General features: G+C 43.3%; 1 protein-coding gene across 3 annotated transcripts in view; it reads left to right on the forward strand.

The window, feature by feature from the left end:
• The window catches only part of adcy9 (adenylate cyclase 9), a 206333-nt gene that overhangs the window by 37693 nt on the left and 150116 nt on the right, over positions 1–18524 (forward strand). The gene's annotated exons all lie outside the window — the stretch shown is intronic.

An 18524-nucleotide genomic window follows, 5' to 3' on the forward strand; every position in this document is an offset into this window, starting at 1 on the left:
GGTGGGCGTAGTCTATAGGCCCCCTAACAGTAGCTACACTGTTGGACGGAGTATAAATCAAGAAATAATGGAGGCTTGTAAAAAAGGGACGGCAATAATCATAGAAACATAGAAACATAGAAAATAGGTGCAGGAGTAGGCCATTCGGCCCTTCTAGCCTGCACCGCCATTCAATGAGTTCATGGCTGAACATTCAACTTCAGTACCCCATTCCTGCTTTCTCGCCATACCCCTTGATCCCCCTAGTAGTAAGGACCTCATCTAACTCCTTTTTGAATATATTTAGTGAATTGGCCTCAACAACTTTCTGTGGTAGAGAATTCCACAGGTTCACCACTCTCTGGGTGAAGAAGTTCCTCCGCATCTCGGTCCTAAATGGCTTACCCCTTATCCTTAGGCTGTGACCTCTGGTTCTGGACTTCCCCAACATTGGGAACATTCTTCCTGCATCTAACCTGTCTAACCCCGTCAGAATTTTAAATGTTTCTATGAGGTCCCCTCTCATTCTTCTGAACTCCAGTGAATACAAGCCCAGTTGATCCAGTCTTTCTTGATAGGTCAGTCCCGCCATCCCGGAAATCAGTCTGGTGAACCTTCGCTGCACTCCCTCAATAGCAAGAATGTCCTTCCTCAGGTTAGGAGACCAAAACTGTACACAATACTCCAGGTGTGGCCTCACCAATGCCCTGTACAACTGTAGCAACACCTCCCTGCCCCTGTACTCAAATCCCCTTGCTATGATGGCCAACATGCCATTTTCTTTCTTAACCGCCTGCTGCACCTGCATGCCAACCTTCAATGACTGATGTACCATGACACCCAGGTCTCTTTGCACCTCCCCTTTTCCTAATCTGTCACCATTCAGATAATAGTCTGTCTCTCTGTTTTTACCACCAAAGTGGATAACCTCACATTTATCCACATTATACTTCATCTGCCATGCATTTGCCCACTCACCTAACCTATCCAAGTCGCTCTGCAGCCTCACAGCATCCTCCTCGCAGCTCACACTGCCACCCAACTTAGTGTCATCCGCAAATTTGGAGATACTACATTTAATCCCCTCATCTAAATCATTAATGTACAGTGTAAACAGCTGGGGCCCCAGCACAGAACCTTGCGGTACCCCACTAGTCACTGCCTGCCATTCTGAAAAGTACCCATTTACTCCTACTCTTTGCTTCCTGTCTGACAACCAGTTCTCAATCCATGTCAGTACACTACCCCCAATCCCATGTGCTCTAACTTTGCACATCAATCTCTTGTGTGGGACCTTGTCGAACGCCTTCTGAAAGTCCAAATATACCACATCAACTGGTTCTCCCTTATCCACTCTACTGGAAACATCCTCAAAAAATTCCAGAAGATTTGTCAAGCATGATTTCCCTTTCACAAATCCATGCTGACTTGGACCTATCATGTCACCTCTTTCCAAATGCACTGCTATGACATCCTTAATAATTGATTCCATCATTTTACCCACTACCGATGTCAGGCTGACCGGTCTATAATTCCCTGTTTTCTCTCTCCCTCCTTTTTTAAAAAGTGGGGTTACATTGGCTACCCTCCACTCCATAGGAACTGATCCAGAGTCAATGGAATGTTGGAAAATGACTGTCAACGCATCCACTATTTCCAAGGCCACCTCCTTAAGTACTCTGGGATGCAGTCCATCAGGCCCTGGGGATTTATCAGCCTTCAATCCCATCAATTTCCCCAACACAATTTCCCGGCTAATAAGGATTTCCCTCAGTTCCTCCTCCTTACTAGACTCCCCGACCCCTTTTATAACCGGAAGGTTGTTCGTGTCCTCCTTCGTGAATACCGAACCAAAGTACTTGTTCAATTGGTCCGCCATTTCTTTGTTCCCCGTTATGACTTCCCCTGATTCTTGACTGCAGGGGACCTACGTTTGTCTTTACTAACCTTTTTCTCTTTACATATCTATAGAAACTTTTGCAATCCGTCTTAATGTTCCCTGCAAGCTTCTTCTCATACTCCATTTTCCCTGCCCTAATCAAACCCTTTGCCCTCCTCTGCTGAGTTCTAAATTTCTCCCAGTCCCCAGGTTCGCTGCTATTTCTGGCCAATTTGTATGCCACTTCCTTGGCTTTAATACTATCCCTGATTTCCCTTGATAGCCACGGTTGAGCCACCTTCCCTTTTTTATTTTTATGCCAGACAGGAATGTACAATTGTTGTAGTTCATCCATGCGGTCTCTAAATGTCTGCCATTGCCCATCCACAGTCAACCCCTTAAGTATCATTCGCCAATCCATCCCAGCCAATTCACGCCTCATACCTTCAAAGTTAGCCTTCTTTAAGTTCTGGACCATGGTCTCTGAATTAACTGTTTCATTCTCCATCCCAATGCAAAATTCCACCATATTATGGTCACTCTTCCCCAAGGGGCCTCGCACAACGAGATTGCTAATTAATCCTCTCTCATTACACAACACCCAGTCTAAGATGGCCTCCCCCTAGTTGGTTCCTCGACATATTGGTCTAAAAAACCATCCCTTATGCACGCCAGAAAATCCTCCTCCACCGTATTGCTTCCAGTTTGGTTAGCCCAATCTATGTGCATATTAAAGTCACCCATTATAACTGCTGCACCTTTATTGCACGCACCCCTAATTTCATGTTTGATGCCCTCCCCAACATCACTACTACTGTTTGGAGGTCTGTACACAACTCCCACTAACGTTTTTTGCCCTTTGGTGTTCTGCAGCTCTACCCATATAGATTCCACATCATCCAAGCTAATGTCCTTCCTAACTATTGCCTTAATCTCCTCCTCATGGGCGATTTTAACCTTCATATTGATTGGACAAAGCAAATTGGCCAGGATAGCCTTGAAGAAGAGTTCATAGTATATCTGGGATAGTTTCCTTGAACAGTATATAAGAACATAAGAAACGGGAGCGGGAGTAGGCCATACGGCCTCTTTAGCCTGCTCCACCATTTAATACGATCTTGGCTGATCTGAACATGGACTCTGGTTCACTTTCCTGCCCGCTCCCCATAACCCCTTATTCCCTTATGGGTTAAGAAACTGCCTATCTCTGAATACATTTATTCAATGTCCCAGCTTCCACAGCTCTGAGGCAGCGAACTCCACCGATCCACAACCCTCTGCGAAAAAAAAATTCTCTTCATCTCAGTTTTAAATGGGTGGTCCCTTATTCTAAGATTATGCCCCTTGGTTCCAGTTTCCCCCATCAGTGGAAACGTACTCTCTGCATCCACCTTGTCAAACCCCCTCATAATCTTATACGTTTCGATAAGATCACACCTCGATCTTCTGAGTTCCAATGAGTAGAGGCCCAACCTATTCAATCTTTCCTGATAAGTCAACCCCCTCATCTCCGCAATCAACCTAGTGAACCTCCTCTGAACTGCCTCCAAAGCAAGTATATCCTTTCTTAAATATGGAAACCAAAACTGCACGCAGTATTCCAGGTGTGGCCTCACCAATACCTTGTATAGCTGTAACAAGACTTTCCTGCTTTTATACTCCATCCCCTTTGCAATAAAGGCCAAGATTCCATTGGTCTTCCTGATCACTTGCTGTACCTGCATACTAACCTTTTGTGTTTCATGCACAAGTCCCCCCAGGTCATGCTGTACTGCAGCACTTTGCAATCTTTCTCCATTTAAATAATAATTTGCTCTTTGATATTTTCTGCCAAAGTGCATGACCTCACACTTTCCAACATTATACTCCATCTGCCAAATTTTTGCCCATTATGTTTGCATGTACGTTGCGGAACAAATCAGGGAGCAGGCTATTTTAGATCTAATACTGTGTAATGAGGCAGGATTAATAAACTATCTACTAGTAAAGGATTCTCTTGGAATGAGTGACCATAACATGGTTGAATTTCAAATTCAGTTGGAAGGTGAGAAAGTTGGATCTCAAACCAGTGTCCTAAGCTTAAATAAAGGAGACTGCAAAGGTATGAAGGCAGAGTTGGCTAAAGTGGACTGGGAAAATAGATTAAAGTATGGGACGGTTGATGAGCAATGGCAGACTTTTAAAGAGATATTTCATAACTCGCAACAAAAATATATACCAATGAGAAGGAAAGATTGTAAGTGAAGGAAATAAGGGATGGTATCAAATTGAAAACAAGGACATACAATGTGGCCAAGACTAGTGGGAGGCCAGAGGATTAGGAAACTTTTAAAAAGCCAGCAAAGAACGACTAAAAAAAAAATCATAGAGTGAAGATAGATTATGAAAGTAAACTAGCACGAAATATAAAAACAGAGTTTCTATAGGTACATAAAAAGGAAGAGAGTGGCTAAAGTAAATGTTTATCCCCTAGAGGATGAGACTGGGGAATTAATAATGGGAAACAGAGAAATGGCAGAGACGTTGAACACATATTTTGTATCGGTCTTCACGGTAGAAGACTCTTAAAAACATCCCAATAGTGGTTAATCAAGGAGCTATAGGGAGGGAGGAACGTAATACAATCACTATCGCTAAAGAAGTAGTTAATGGTGAAAAAATGGGGCTAAAGGAGGACAAGTCCCTTGGACCTGATGGCTTACATCCTAGCATCTTGAAAGAAGTGGCTGCAGAGATAGTGGATGCATTGGTTGTAATCTACCAATATTCCCTGGATTCTGGGGTGGTCCCAGCGGATTGGAAAACCGCAAATGTTACGCCCCTATTTTAAAAAAAAAAGGCAGACAAAAAGCAGGAAATTATAGACCAGTTAGCCTAACATCTGTCGTTGGGAAAATGCTGGAGTCCATTATTAAGGAAGCAGTAGCAGGACATTTGGAAAAGCATAATTCAATCAAGCAGAATCAGCATGGTTTTATGAAGGGGAAATCATGTTTGACAAAATTGCTGGAGTTCTTTGAGAATGTAACGAGCAGGGTGGATAAAGGAGAACCAGTGGATGTGGTGTATTTGAATTTCGAGAAGGCATTTGATAAGGTGCCACATAAAAGGTTACTGCACAAGATAAAAGATCACATGGTTGGGGGTAATATATTAGCATGGATAGAGGATTGGCTAACTAACAGAAAACAAAGTCGGGATAAATGGGTCATTTTTCGGTTGGCAACCAGTAACGAGTGGGGTGCCGCAGGGATTGGTGCTGGGGTCTCAAATATTAAAAATATTAATGGCTTGGATGAAGGGACAGAGTGTAATGTAGCCAAGTTTTCTGATGATACAAAGGTGTGTGGGAAAGCAATTTGTGAGGAGGATACACAAAATTTGCAAAGGGATATAGACAGGCTAAGTGAGTGGGCAAAAATTTGGCAGATGGAGTATAATGTGGGAAAATGTGAGGTTATCCACTTTGGCAGAAAAAATAGAAAAGCAAATTATAATTTAAATGGAGAGAAATTGCAAAGTGCTGCAGTACAGAGAGACCTGGGGGTCCTTGTGCATGAAACACAAAGTTAGTATGCAGGTACAGCAAGTAATCAGGAAGGCAAACGGAACGTTGGCCTTTATTGCAAAAGGATAGAGTATAAAAGCAGAGAAGTCCTGCTACAACTGTACAGGGTATTGGTGAGGCCACACCTGGAGTACTGCGTGCAGTTTTGGTCTCCATATTTAAGGAAAGATATACATGCATTGGAAGCTGTTCAGAGAAGGTTCACTAGGTTGATTCCGGAGATGAAGATAGGTTGGGCCTATACTGATTGGAGTTCAGAAGAATGGGAAGTGATCTTTGAAACTTATAAAATAATGAGGGGGCTTGACAAGGGGATGCAGAGGATATTTTCACTCATGGGGGAACTAAAACTAGGGGACATAGTTTCAGAATAAGGGGCCGTCCATTTAAAACTGAGATGAGAAAGAATTTCTTCTCAGAGTTGTAAATCTATGGAATTCTCTGCCCCAGAGCGCTGTGGAGGCTGGTTCATTGAAGATATTTAAGTCGGAGATGGACAAATTTTTGAACGATAAGAGAGTGAAGGGTTATGGGGAGCGGGCAAGAAAGTAGAGCTGAGTCCATGATCCGATCAGCCATGATCTTATTAGATGGCAGAGCAGAGGGGCCAAATGGCCTATTCCTGTTCCTATTTCTTTTGTTATTCATTGGTAATGGCAGCTTTGTGTGTTTAAAAGTAGTTAATACCAGAAATCTGTATTCTGTGTGCTAACTCTTGAGATTTATTAACTGTGCACAATAAACAATGTTTTCTTTTTTCCAAATTCTATACATCATAAAATCTGGGTACAAGCCACGCCTTACTTAATGCCACCTTTTTACACGAGACGTGACTTTTTCCAGTTGTACTAAGAGCTCTGGCTTTTTTCAATAATTCTGTTTTGTTATGTTTTGACACAGTTTACTTAAACACAAGAAAAAACAGTTAAATTATTTATCACCAATTTTTGGATGTTTTCTCCCCCTCGCGAAGATATTGATGCACTTCTATGATCTGGTTCCATTGGTGTCTATCTTGCCCAATTAACCATTACTGTAAGCTTCAGTAGTGTCAGAAGGTTATTCAGCTGTGGGGTCTGTCACGAGCCTCACCTTGTCCTCACTTGACATTGTGTGCATGTCCAGTCAAGGATGTTGGAAGGGGATTGGTGATGGGAGCACTAGTTGATCTTTGTGCCTCTCCGAGGCGAGAAGAAAATGTCCAAATTAGTTGCTGGTTGGCCGAGGTCAGCCAATTCAGCAGAAACTAAGGATCAAACTTGGAGCCTTACTGGTCTGTGGTACTTGTTTTTTGTGCAATTTAATCCTGCAAAGATCCTTTAAAAAATGAATTAATTTCTTGGGGATTTGCAGACAGTACTAAGCCAGTTTAGTTATAATTGACATATAATCAATCCCTTCTGTTGCTCATTGTCTAACAGAGCTTGAGAGCCATAACATGGATGTCAGAGAGTGGCACTTTTATTGTGTGCCCAAGGATGGACAGATGTAGTGGGATTCTACACAAAAATAAACCTCCGTTTTGGGTGGAGAACTCCGCCTGAAAGCTGCAGAGTTTTCAGGGGTGGCTTTGCAGTTTCTTTTCCTGCTAATCGCAGTATCTGATGTATTTGTAACACATGCTGACTCATTTTAGAAGATTGGCAACATAATGGCTTTATTCTGTGGGGACTTGAACTATGGGGAGTCGAGACTGCTGTATGATCTGAGAATTGATGAGTTGAGATGGCAGTTGGAAAGTTTGAAGCTGGTTTGGCTGCTGTGCATATTATAGAGTAGTAGAGTGCTGGCCAGTTTCCATGGTTTCAGACTTTGGATAGTGAATATTGCAATGAAGATTAAACGCAACAGCTGGAAGAACTCTCCTAGTAAATACACTGCATGATTTCAGGTTCACTTCGACATAATGGGCCCAAGTTTCCACATGATAAAAAACGGGCGCCCCTCCGAGCTGGGCGCCCGTTTTTCGCGCCTAAAACAGCGCCGGAAAAAAAACGAGCGATTCTGGAGCGTTCTGCAGCTCCTTGTCTGCTTGGCGCGGCCCCCAGGGGGGCGGAGCCTACACTCGCGCCGATTTTGTAAGTGGGAGGGGGCGGGTACTATTTAAATTAGTTTTTTTCCTGCCGGCAACGCTGCACGTGCGCATTGGAGCGTTCGCGCATGCTCAGTGTGAAAAAAAACATTGGCACTCGGCCATTTTTGTAGTTCTTTGTAGCTGTCTAGTTTTTGAACATATTTTAATAAAAGTACATTGCCATCAGCACTGAGGCTTCTTGTAGCAGTGAGAAGGGTGCAGGAAGCCTCAAAGTTGAGGCAGCCGTTTACCAACGACCTCCCCCTTTTGCCGTCGGGAAATGGCTCCTCAATTTCTGAGGCTTCCTGCAGCCTTCTTTCTTTCCCGCCAGCCGTCTGGAACGGCTCCATTCCCCCCCCCCCCCCGCGCGGTCGGTCGGCTCCCTCCCTCCCTCCCTCCCGCGTTCGTTGGCTCCCTCTCTCCCGCGTTCGTTGGCTCCCTTCCCTTCTCCCCCCCTCGCGCGTTCGTCGGCTCCCTTCCCTTCCCTCCCACCCACCCCCCGCGTTCGTCGGTCACCACCCCCCCCCCCCCCACGCGTTCGTCGGCTCCCTCCCCCCCCCCCCCCCCCCCGGCATTCGTCGGCTCCCTTCCCTTCCTGCCCCCCCCCCCCCCCCCCCCGGCGTTCGTCGGCTCCATTCCCCCCCCCCCCCCCCCCCCCCGGCGTTCGTCGGCTCCATTCCCTCCCCCCCCCCCCCCCCCCCAGGCGTTCGTCAGTTCCCTTCCCTTCCCTCTCCCCCTCGACCCCCCCCCCGCCCGCCCGCGTTCAGTCGGCTCCCTCGTTTTGTGAGGCTTGCTGCACCATTCTTCCTGGCTAAAGCACTTTCACACAGGTAGGAAGATGGCTTATTTAAACTTTTCTTTGCTTATAAATGTTTATTCAGGTTCGATTTATTTGTATAAGTATAAATAAGGATTTATTGTAGAATTTAATGAGTTCCCCTTCCCCCGCCCCCCCCCCCCAACCTCGTTCTGGACGCCTGATTTGTAACCTGCGCCTGATTTTTTAATGTGTAGAACAGGTTTTTTTCAGTTTTACAAAAATCTTCACTTGCTCCATTCTACTTTGGAGTACATTTTCACTGTGGAAACTTTCAAATCAGGCGTCAGTGGCCGGACACGCCCCCTTTTGAAGAAAAAATTCCGTTCCAAAGTAGAACTGTTCTACCTGACTAGAACTGCAGAAAAAAAAATGTGGAGAATCGCGATTTCTAAGATAGTCCATTCTCCACCAGTTGCTCCTAAAAATCAGGCGCAAATCATGTGGAAACTTGGGCCCTTAATCTGTCCAGATACAGTGACCATCTGCTAGAAAGGCCAAATCGATAACCTACTTGAGTGCTTTCTTCCATGGATAGTTTTGCAGGATTTAGTAACTTAATTTTTTTTGGAAAGCCAGGGAATTGCACAGTGAAGCAGGAAGTCTCAACATTGAATTCTTCAACTCCGATTTTTGAATTGCCTGTGATTCAGTGCATGAGCTTTAATGTATGTAGTTAAAGTTTCCAAAACTTTATCTTGGTGACGGGCTTGAAATTAACATACTGTACTTTGCTGGCTCATTCTGATGAATGATGCAATGAAATATTCAAAAATCCAAAAGGAAAGAGGGGAGAAAATGACCTGCTAACCTTACTCATCCCAACATTGCAGGCATTCCATTTGTAGCAACAGTAGCTTGGCTTTCTGAGTAAGGCTTGCTTTGCTTGATATCTGTGCTCTGAGTTTGATCTCTTGATGACAGTCGAGCAAGTCATTTTTCACTGCAGTCGTTGGGCACATTACACACCGACACTAGGCCATGGCTTGTTCTGAACATCACAATACTCGGCCAGTGCAAGAGACTGTGCACGGATGTCTGTTGTAATTTAACTCCATTACATAGAACTGAAGTCTGACACCTTACAATATGAGACAGTTGTATATCCAGAATTTTCTTTCATAATAGATTTTTTTCTGGACAGAGGTTACCTGCCACAAAACAATTGCATTTTTATAAAATGGGAGTATGGCAGTTTTGTGCCAGCAGTGCAATCAGACGTTTGATGTGAGGCTAGAATCTGTCTCAATTTGTTTAATAAATTTGGTGAAAGCTTGCTATTCTGTTTCTTAGTGGTTTAATATCTGGCATATGGCTTTGTTGTTGAACTTTGCAGATACTGAGTCTGCATTGTTTGAGAGTAGTGTACAGTCAGCAATTCATTCCTGGCCAGCTTTTGTGTGTGGGTGAGATGTTGGGTTGATGTGATGTTCACGTGCTTGTGGTGTAGTTGAGACATTTACAGATTGGTATTAAACACTGGCATAGCACTTTGATATACAGTATTGGCACACTGTTGTGGAGTAGTTACAATTTCCACACTTTACTCCACACAAGTTCCTCATCTTGCCCTATCATAAGTACTTTTTACATTAATGGTGCAGAGAGCAATGATCAAGTAGAGACCTGCAACCTATGCAGCACTTTCCCATTTTCTTTCCTTAACAGCATAGCATTAATCACTTGGTCCTATTGGAGAGATGTAAAAGGATGAGATATGTCTTTCAAATTGGATCAGTAGTATTGGAGTCTAAAATGCAGCACATCTCTCTCCACTGCAATCTGGATAGTGAGCTGGTTTTCTGCCTGTTTATTATACCCGCTAATATCTCTGCCGTCTAATGCAGGACTGCTCTGAAGTGTATCCCCAAGATAAGAAAATACTAAAACCTTATCACTTACAACCCTGTAATCACTTCAGTTTGCTTAACAAACATAGGTAACTGATTGGAAGTATGTTAAAACTAATGTTTGAACGGTCTTGGCAATCTCGTACACCACAAGAGTAAAGTATGTGCTGTTTATACCAGGGTTGTCCAACTTTTGTGTACTGTTTTTTTTGTACTGCATAGGTGTTATTATGGAGCCTCGGGACACATCTAAAATTTTAATTCACATTCCCATTAATTTGTGTATATATCTCGAATTAGAAACATAGATAATAGGTGTAGGCCACTCGGCCCTTCGAGCCTGCACCACCATTCAATAAGATCATGGCTGATCATTCCCTCAGTACCCCTTTCCTGCTTTCTCTCCATACCCCTTGATCCCCTTAGCCATGGGAATATGACTATTGGATCTTGGTGTTCTGATTTATGATTTACAACACAAAAAACAGCCCTTTCAAGCCCCCAAACAGGACAAATCAGCGAATAAGAAATACAAGCACAAATGTGGCTGAGTTACCTGGACTTCATAGGCTAGACTCTCGGGGATTGAGAGCTGCAATTTGGACAGGGTTGGTGCCTGAAATCAATCTGAATCTCCATGTTTTATAGCCCTGACATTCCTAGCTAGCTTTTTAAAAATGAGGGCTTATTTCTAAGTTTTGTATTATGGCTGATACATTTTGCCATGTCTTTCTATCCATTCGGTATATGGGATTATTATAATGTGCTATCACAGGACTGGAAGTCTTTACTGGATTCTACTCCTTTGAGTATTTTTAATAATGTGTCCGTCATGTACATCAGTCAGTTTTCTTACATAAGAACATAAGAAATAGGAGGCCATTTGGCCCCTCAATCCTGCTCCGCCATTCAATAAGACCATGGCTGATCTGATCATGGACTCAACTCCACTTCCCCGCCTGCTCCCCATAACCCTTGACTCCATTATTTAAAAATCTGTCTATTTCTGCCTTAAATATATTCAATGACCCAGCCTCCACAGTTTTCTGGGGTAGAGAATTCCAAAGATTCACGACCCTTTGAGAGAAGAAATTCCTCCTCATTTCTGTTTTAAATGGGCGACTCCTTATTCTGAAACTATACCCTCTAGTTCTAGATTCCCCCATGAGGGGAAACATCCTCTCTGCACCTACCCAGTCAAGACCCATCAGAATCTTGTATGTTTCAATAAGATCACCTCTCATTCTTCTAAACTCCAACCTGCTCAACCTTTCTTCATATGACAACCCCTTCATCTCAAGAATCAACCTCGTGAACCTTCTCTGAACTGCCTCCAATGCAAGTGTATCCTTCCTTAAATAAGGAGACCAAAACTTATGCAGTACTCCAGGTGTGGTCTTACCAACATCCTGTGCAGTTGTAGCAGGACTTCCCTACTTTTATACTCTATTCCCCTTGCAATAAAGGCCAGTATTCCATTTGCCTTTCTGATTACTTGCATGCTAACTTTTTGCATTTCATGCACAAGAACACCTCCCAGATCCCTCTGCACGACAGCATTTTGTAATCGCTCCCCATTTAAATAATTTTTTTTTTCCTACCAAAGTGGATAACCTCACATTTTCCCACATTATAGTCCATCTGCCAAATTTTTGCCCACTCACTGAGCCTATCTATGGTTAAGAAGTTTAATTCTCTCTCTCTCTCTCTCTCTCTCTCTCTCTCTCTCCACTCCACTTCACTTCACTTCACTTCGCTTACATAAAACAGTTGTCCCCAATTTCGGTTTTCTCCCCAGACTCATTCTACCAAAACAAATTCTGAAATACAGCCTGCAAGACAGTTCCTTACTCATCCCACTGTATTACCCCCTGAAAATAAAATTTAGAACATACCTGGTTTAAAAGACAGTAATTCAGGATTAAAATATAAATTAAATTTCCTAATAAGGCCAAAACCTTTCTCCCACATACTCTGCTGGGTCCCATCAATGTCCCCAGCTTCAGGGTAACTTGTACTAGCCCACCTAACGAAGGTACTACTTGAACAATGCATCCATCAAACGGTGTCATCAAAATAAAAACTGCCCCACCCTGCCCAGTGTTTTAAGTGACTAGGATTCTCAGATATTCAATTGATTCACGAGATCAAAAAGATGTGCAAATCAATTTGATTCCATATGTTTTTGCAATTACTGGAGACTGCAATATTGATATTTCACTGACTTCATGTTCTGTATTTGATCATTCCTTGAGAGCAAACAAATAAAACTAGAGTTCTGAATATTGAACATTTTAACTTTTTAAAAAGTTGAGTTTGAGCTGATTACTGAGCCTCAGCACACTTGGAGGGGGCTCTTATGGCCTCTTACATTTTGACAAGTGCACACTCCAAAGTAATAAAATACTGCACAGTGACACGCTACTTGATGTCTAACAAAACGCAAAGACTCGAGAGGTGGATGTCACCTGGGTTCTTCACTCTGCACGCACCACTCTGTTGGCCTGCTTGGAACTGTAGAAGCCTTGGTTAAAGCAGTCTGCACGTGGTTGGAGAGGCAATAATTTACTCAGCTATTTATTGTGTGAGCAGGAAGTATTGACCTCACACAATCTGGAATATTCCCCTTGTGTATAGTGAATATAATCACAAATTAAAACGTTAATCTATCCTAGCGTGTACAAATCCAGCATGCGCAGTATTTTGCTTTTGTATATAAAATCCCTCTGCACTTGACCACTTTTCTTTTTCTCTGCAGTTTGGAGTTCATTGGAATAAAATGAATTGATCAGGTTGGGCTAGGTGATGGGGATGGGGTCTGACAAAATACTTGGGCACGAAGCTGTAGATCTGGGATGAGGCTAAAGAAAAACCCCAGGACTGGGAAAAGGTGGTGTGAAGGATGCTTCAAGGTGGAGGGGGGCACGGGAGTGAGAGAATACAAAATATAATCTAGAAATAATGTGAATCGGGTGGGGAGACAGAAGAAAAACTTAAGGTACTAAATCCAGTATTGCTGCCTTGAGTTTCTGTGGAATTGATTGTCTGGCTGCGAGTGGTTGGTGCTGGTCAAGTGATCAAATATGGCTAGCGTGGACCAGATGAGCAATGTTTTTGGTGTTCTACATCTCTATATTCTTATATAAAACTAAGAAGGAAGAGATGAATTACTGAGTTTCCGAGGTAAAAATTACTGGATTACTTCTGAGCCCCTCTGCATATCAAGCCCAATTTCACACATTCCTCCTTACCATTTGTTCCATTCACAAATGATTGAGTACTCTGGCCCCTGTTGCTCTCTCCGGACCAAGTTGATAGTGAGTCTGCTATAAATAAATGGCACTCCCCAACTTGATTATGGGAGTTAGGAAAGAGGAAAAACATTTGTCCACCATCTCTCAATTTAACTACTTAGTGCTCAAAGAGCTACCACAGCTCATCTGTTCACTTTGAAACTGTCTGCCTCTTGGCTTAACTTGTATATTTACTTGGCTGTTGCTGAAAGGCTGAGAATATATAGCTGGTCCAATATTTATTGCTTTGTGGTTTAGGAAAATCTGATCAGCTACTAGTGACTCTGGGTGGTTGGACTTGAGTACTGGCTTGGGGATTGTGTGTGTGTATGTTTCTAGTAAGCACAATTTTAGCAAGTTGTCTCCAGAGGACTCTGAACTGCTGGTTGCCTTGAGCATAAATCGTGCCAGTCAGATCCACTGTAGACTCTTGACCATTTTCGGTATAGTTACCCCTGATAAGATTTCTGGTGGCTTCATTTCATAGTACCTCAGTATATTAATTTTTTCTGCTTTTGAAATACATTACTGGGCTGAGCTGCCTAGCTTTCTGACTATTTTGTTAAGCAATAGGTTAATATACGTGACAGCATGTTAATATAGTGTAAGGTGAGAGGACTGTAGTACTGGAATTGGGTCCTTTGTGTTCCTTTTTAAAAAAAAAATAGCTGAGATGATCATCAAACTGTGTTCTCTTTAAGCCTAAAATAAATTTGTTTTGCCCGCAGATAGTCTCATTATAACCGTGGGAATTGACAAGCGTTCTCTTGCCCTAGTTAGAGACTATAATCTATCTCTGTTGATGTATGGACTGCACATTTTAAACACACTTTTTTTTATTATTTAAAAAAAAAAATTTTTTTTATTCGTAGCCAATCTTTCCAATTCTTTGTCAAATCACAAATTCCAGAGGTCACCTTGCACACATCAAGGATCACTCTGCGCCAATGCTCTTAGCCAAAAGGCCGAGAGCCACTGCACCGTTCCTGGAAGTACTGCAATACCAGGTTCGTGCCATGGAGGTGGATGGGTCAGCAACCCCACACACCTCCGTGGAGGTGGATGGGTCAATCCACCCCACCCACCTCCTATTTCCAAAAAGCATAGGAGAACCACCTTCCTGATCCAGGGAGAACCACTTTGGGGTCATGGTTACTCCCCTGTCAGGTCAGTTACGCATGATCTTAGCCAAAAGGCCAAGTGAGGGTAACAGCTGTGTCTAATCAGCTAAAGGGAACCGTCCATTATTTTAAATATATTGGTGTTCTGTTTTGTGTAGTGTGGTGTATCATGCACAGAGAATTGTGCAAAATCGCTTCACAATAAACCAAGTGACATTAATTTTGTATAAAAACAAAAAATGCTGGAAATCTCAGCAGGTCAGGCAGCATCTGTGGAGAGAAAGAGTTAACGTTTTAGGTCTATAACCCTTCGTCAGAACTAGAAAAGTTCGAGATGTAACATTCTTCAGGAAGTGCAGGGGCACTGAAATGGGGAGGGGAGGAAAGAATAAAAGGTGAGGTCTGTGATAGGGTGGAAGGCAGGAATGACTAAAGAGACAAAAGATTTGATGGGCAAAAATTAGATAATAATGGGACAAGTTAGGAAATAAAAGTCTAGATAGGGTGTGAATGGCAGAATCATCACTTGCCCTGGGAAAGAGAGAAAAAAAAGTGGAGTTTGTTTGAAAAAAAATATGGGCAGAGATCTGAAATTGTTGAACTCGATGTTGAGTCCAGAAGGCTGTAAAGTGCCTAAACGAAAGATGAGGTGCTGTTCCTCGAGTTTGCGTTGAGCTTCAGTGTAGGAGGCTGAGGATGGAGAGGTTGGAGTGGGATTGGAGCGGAGAATTAAAGTGACAGGAAGCTCAAGGTCACGCTTACGGATTGAACGAAGGTGTTCTGCAAAGGCGTTTGGTCTCCCCAATGCAGAGACCACCACATCATGAACAGCGAATACAGTAGACGAAGTTGGAAGAAGTACAAGTAAATCGCTGTTTCACCTGGAAGGAGTGTTTAGGGCCCTGGACAGTTGGAAGGGAGGAGGTAAAAGGGCAAGTGTTGCACAAGAAGGTGCCGTGGGAAGGGGAGGGTGTGCTGGGGGTGACTGACCAGGGTGTCGCGGAGGGAGCAGTCCCTTCGGAATGCTGAGATGGGAGGGGAAGATATGATCGGTGGTGGGATTACGCTGGAGGTGGCGGAGGATGATCCATTGAATATGGAGGCTGGTGGGGTGAAAGGTGAGGACAAGAGAAACCCTATTGTGGTTCTGAGAGGGAGGGGAATGGGTGAGAGCAGAAGTCCGGGAAATAGAATGGACACGGTCGAGGGCCATGTTAACCACGGTGGAGGGGGATCCTCGGTTGAGGAAAAAGGAAGACATATCCGAGTGTGAAAGGTGGTGTCGTCAGAGCAGATGTGACTGAGAAACTGGGAGAATGGAAGGAAGTGTAGTCCAGGTAGCTGTGGGAGTCAGGGGCTTTATAGTGAATGTTTGTCAACAGACTATTTCCAGAAATGGAGACCGAGAAATCGAGGAAGGGAAGAGTCGGAGATGGACCATGTGAAGGTGAGGGAAGGGTGGAAATTGTCTTAATGAACTGTTGAAGTGTAGTCATTGTTGTAATGTTGGAACGGTCAGCATATTTAACAGGAGTGATTGAAGTAGAAATTATTCTCCTGCTATGGTTTTAACATTAATCTTGTACTGCCTTTGTTCTTCTCACGCAAATTATCTAGGATAGCATTTCTTTAGTCACAATGTACCCAAACCTAATGGGATTAAAATTTTCCCTATGACCATGTGGTTGTTTTCAGTAGGTCTTGCCAAATAAAAGCAGTTGCATGTAAACTATTCTGCTTCATGAAACTCTAGTCTCTGTCATGAAGTTTAACAGTTGGAAATCCACAGCCCATTCACCAATCAGTCTTTCAGTGTAGAGAAAATTTGTGGTCAGCAAAGTGGATGTGTGGAATTCTGAGTAAAATATCTGCTCTAGACAATGCTTAAAGGGCTTTCAGTATCAGGAATTGTGATAGATACATGTCTCCTCTATTGTCTGAGATGATGTGGTAGGTAAGAGGAATAATTTCTACTTCAATCAATCCTGTTAAATATGCTGACCATTCCAACATTACAATAGTGACTACACTTCAACAGTTCTTCATTGGCTATAAAGTGCTTTGGGACATTCTGAGGTCTGTGAAAGAAGCTATATGAATCCAAGCCTTTTTTTGGTAACACATGCACAACTATCTTTTCTCCTTGTAATTCACCCTTGATATCTGTTTTGTTTGTGTCTATGTGTGTAAATTGTCACTGAAATATTGGGACTTGCTGAAGTCTATTATGTGCAATTAAACAATTTGTTTTCTTGACTTTAGATGTTAGAATGTAACTAGTTTTCTTGGCAGTCTGGTAGTGTCAAAGGTGCAGGTGCTTGTTTCACACCCCCCCCCCCCCCCCCCCGATTGAAGCAGGTGTGTTGAGGTTGCAGTTTATGGGCTGCAACATTTTGCTTACTTGCAGGTGAGTGCTTGGACAGGTCTCCAGTGAAAATGGAGAAATAGCAGTGACTTGGGGATTGCTTTGTGATTATGCATGGAGAAATGCTTTCATCTTGACTTGCCTATTTGGCTGAGTCATGAGCTAAGTGCAGACTGGGAGAGCTCAGCCAATTGCTGGTGACTACTGGCTTTAGTAAAACCCCTTTCCAGCTTTGACTCACTCGTCTTAAAGCCCATTATATGGCTAACAGTGAACACTTGAGAAGGTATGGATAAACCTTGGCTAGTCAACAGACTTGTATGGGACAACTTGTGCTTGACTGACTCAATTGAATTCCTGAATGAAATGACTGTGCTTATAAACAGAATTCAGTAAATGTGGTATGCTTAGACTTTTTCAAGCACATTTGAGTAAATGCCATACAAGAGGCTTGTTGCAAATATTAAGATCCTGTTATTAAAGGTGCAATGGTAATATTGGCTTCAGGCAGTGGCGGAACCAATGGAGAGTCATGACCTCTTCATTCATTTTGAGGTCGACCAATGTGGTTCTGGAGGACTGCTTCCATTTCACCCCCAGGAATCCCTCCGCCCATTTTCAGCCTCCAGGTTTGGCCTGCAAGTCTGTGGTTCTCAACCTTCGGATTAGGTAAGTCAGCATGTCCCAGTCCCCAACTCAGTCTCTTTCCTGCCAGGTTGGCCGTATCATGAGCTTGAAACCCCCGCTTCCCCCAACCCTTTGGCCACACCTAGTTTCCACCACTAACTGGAGGGGTGTCTAAAGGGCTGAGCGCAGTTATAAATGAACATTTTTTAGATTGGCAAGACATGAGCAGAAATATTTAAAACTTGTAAAGGTTGAGAGTAATTAGTGGTTATTAGAACATGGGTTGCTTCGCCACAATTTGCTATTGAAGCAGAGACTTCAAGGCAGAATTCAGCTGAGTATAGTACCGAGGAGCCCTAGTAAAACTCGGAAGTCAGTGGGGAGAAGGGCGTGGGAGAGAAACTCTCCAGTGGCTAGATTCCTACCTGGCACAAAGGAAGAGGATTGTGTTGTTGGAGGCCACTCATCTCAGCCCTTAATATTGCTGCAAGGAGTTCATCAGGGCAGTGTCCTAGGCCAACCATCTTCAGCTGTTTCATCCTAAGGTCAGAAGTGGGGTTGTTTGCTGATGATTGCACAACGTTTATGTCCACTTGCAATTGCTAAGAAAATGAAGCAGTCCATGTCTGCCTGTAGCAAGACCTGGACAATATTCAGGCTTGAGTTGATCAGTGATAAGTAACATTTGCACCACACAAGTGCCAGGCAATGACCACCTCACCAAACAAGAGCCTAACCACCTCCCCTTAACATTCAATGATGTTACCAACACCAAGTCTAGAAACTCAACTAGACCAGCCACTTAAATTTTTTTGTTTTGTTTTGTTTGAAATTCGTAGCCAATCGTTCCAATTCTTTGTCAAATCACAAACGCCAGAGGTCACCTTGCACACGCCAAGGATCACTCTGCGCCAATGCTCTTAGCCAAAAGGCCTAGAGCCACTGCACCGT

The sequence above is a fragment of the Pristiophorus japonicus genome, chromosome 15 (assembly GCF_044704955.1).
Source record: "Pristiophorus japonicus isolate sPriJap1 chromosome 15, sPriJap1.hap1, whole genome shotgun sequence".
NCBI lineage: Eukaryota > Metazoa > Chordata > Chondrichthyes > Pristiophoridae > Pristiophorus > Pristiophorus japonicus.